Genomic DNA, 3,099 nt, shown 5'->3' with positions numbered 1-3,099 from the left:
CAGGCTCCAGAGACTTTATAGGAGCTTGGGGAGGGTGAAAAGAGCCCCCCCCGCCCCCTGAGGCCCTCCGGAGGCTTTAGGAGCTTTCCTGAAGCCTCCGGAGCACAAAAAAAATGGCCCTATGGGCAAACCGGAAGTTTGGAAACGGACTTCCGGTTTCCTCCTAGGGTTGGTTTAAGCCTTCCAGAGGCTTCGAGGACCTTCAGGACGTGATTTCCGGTTTCCTCGTAGGGTTCTTTTTAGTCCTCTGAAGGTCCCTGAAGCCTCTGGAGCACCTCCGGGGGGGGGAGGCTGTTTTCACCCTCCCCAGGCTCTTATAAAGCCTCTGAAGCCTGAGGAAGGTGAAAAAAGCATTCAAAAAATGGGGTGGAGTGCATCTCATGCGCGCATGAGCACTGGGGGGTGTCACATGTTGCATTATGGGTGTGGCACACCCGCGTACAACGCCCTTGCGCTACGCCCCTTATGGAATGCGAGCCAAAAAAGGTTCGCCATCGCTGGACTAAGCTAAGAATCCTATCTCTTCCCCATGTGCATTTTGTTTCCTTTTCACATCTTGTCAATGTTCATTCTTTTAAGGTTTTACCTTATTTTTAATGATTGTAAGTTGCTTAGAGTCACCTTTAAGTGACACACACTTAAGCACATTAAGCAAAGTGCAGCATATGAGTTTAAATAAATAAATAAATAAGTAAATAAAAGTAGAGGACGATTTTCAAGCATAATAATATAATAGTATTTTTTGGACTATAAGACACACCGGAGTATAAGATGCACCATGATTTTGAAGGGGTAAATTTAAAAAAAGTTTTTGCAGTCTGCAGGCCTCCCAAGCACTTTGCAAGCCTCCCAAACTCTCTGCACATTCATTTTTTCAAAGTGGGCGGGGTTTCAGTAGGCCAAAAATGCTGTATTCACTGTATCAGACACACACAGATTTTCACCCTCTTTTTTGAGGGCAAAAGGTGCATCTTATACTCTGAAAAATATGCTAGCTCCAGATATGGAAGACTTATCATTATTAATTGGTAATTGCATTTTATTAAATATATTCTTGGAATCAAAGAAACACATCTGGCAATCTATTGTGTTTTCAATCGACAACAGTTTTGTTTTCTCCATACAATTTTTAATTCAAAGACCCTTAAAATATTTTTCTGCTTTTAATTAATATTGTTTGGGAGCATTTCCCATTTTCATTATAAGGTATTTTGAAGAAATGTTTTAAAATTGACTAAACAGTCAAGTGGAAGTAATTAAACAAAAATGAAATATATGTTACACTTTATCAATTAGTGGTTATAGACATTCTATCAGTGTCATCCAGTTCACGGCCAATAAAATAATAAGAAATTTTACATCTGAATTACATGGAACTGCAGATTCCATCTAAACTTTGTTTTATGATCAATCATTGACTTTGACAAACTCTTCTGTAGTTTAATGTTTCTGTCTATACTGTACATCCATTTACAGAGGAAGAAACATTCCAACAATTTTGTTTTGAATGATAAAAACAATTATTCTTCTTATAGGTCAATTTAAAAATGCTTTGTCCTTTCATTTATTCCTTAAATTTATTTAACATTTGGATAATGTATATGAAGTTTCAAGTCTTTTGTCACCCGCTCAAAATATTATCAACAGTATTTTTCTCAGAGAAATCCAAGTATGGATTTCTTTTTATGACATGAAGTCACATTTATACCATTATTATTTCAACAATATTATCTTGTCTAGCATTCTGCTAAAAGCATCCTTTGCTTCCTTGTTCCGCAGACTGTAGATGAGTGGATTAAGTGAGGAGATGATAAGAGTATAAAAGAATGATATAATTTTGTCTTTATCCAATGAGAAATTGGACCCAGGTCGAATATACATGAAGATGATGGTTCCAAAGAAAATGGTCAAAGTGGTGAGATGGGAGGCACAAGTGGAGAAGGCTTTGTATCTTCCCTGGGGAGAGCTGTTCTTCAGGATAGCAATAACAATGGCAATGTAGGAGATCAAAAGTCAAAAAGGTTGTCAGTGCAATTGCAGTGGATAAAATAAAATGCACAATGTGAGTAATGTGCATATCTGAACAGGACAACTGAAGCATTGGAGGAACGTCACAGAAAAAATGATTAATTTTATTTGAGCTGCAGAAATTCAAGTTAAAAATAACTATAGTGTGCACCATTGAACTTGCAAAGCCACAAGTATAGGCAGCTATGACTAAGAGGATGCAAGGCTTCTTTGACATGACAACAAAATACAGCAATGGGTTGCAGATTGCTGTGAAGCGATCATAAGCCATCACAGCCAGAAGGCAACCTTCAGTGGTCACAAAAATGATAAAAAAGAAGAATTGTGTGGTGCATCCTGTGAAGGAAATAGTCGAATGTTGTATCATAAATGTTGCTAACAATTTGGGGGCAATGGTGGTAGAATAACCAATATCTATAATGGAGAGATTTCTAAGAAAAAAGTACATGGGGGGGGGGGGGGAAGCCTAGCATCAATTTTTGTTACAATGATTATCCCAATGTTTCCCACTAGTGTGATGAGATAGATGAGCAGAAACAAGATGAAGAGGGGAATCTGAAGCCCTGGGTGGTCCATGAATCCAACAAGGATGAACTCAGTCACGGTGGTTTGATTTGTCTGCATTCTTTATTTCCTTCTGATTGAATAAAAAAAGACAAAACGTATGGTAGTATGACTGTTGGATTGTTTAGAATGCCCAAGGAAAAGAAAACACAAAATTATAAAGGAAGAGTTTGCTTGGTATGCATGAGTGCTCACTGTTGTATTATTTTGGGCTCTTGATAAATATGCCATTTTTAAAATACAATGTTGTATTGGAGACACACACCATTATGTAGGACTGCAGTGTCATTTAGCAAAAAAATAGATTCATACCAGTGGTGGGATTCAAAATTTTTTTAGAACCTCTTCTGTAGGTGTGGCCTGCTTTGTGGGAGTGGCTTGCTGGCTATGTGACTGGGTGGGAGTTGCTTGGCAGTCATGTGACTGGGTGGCCAACTTGCAAAATGTGGCAAAACTCACTTAACAACACTCTTGCTTAGAAACCAAAATGTTGGCTCAGAAACTCTG

General features: G+C 38.4%; 1 pseudogene across 1 annotated transcript; it reads right to left on the bottom strand.

The window, feature by feature from the left end:
- Positions 1–1,713: 1,713 nt before the first annotated feature.
- LOC309384862 (olfactory receptor 5AP2-like) lies at positions 1,714–2,652 on the bottom strand (annotated as a pseudogene). The gene has a single exon. The product of its transcript is annotated as an olfactory receptor 5AP2-like (transcript).
- Positions 2,653–3,099: the final 447 nt, after the last annotated feature.

This window comes from Natrix helvetica (assembly GCF_964273705.1).
Source record: "Natrix helvetica genome assembly, chromosome: 1".
NCBI lineage: Eukaryota > Metazoa > Chordata > Lepidosauria > Squamata > Natricidae > Natrix > Natrix helvetica.
This window is presented reverse-complemented; position numbering and strand designations above follow the sequence as displayed.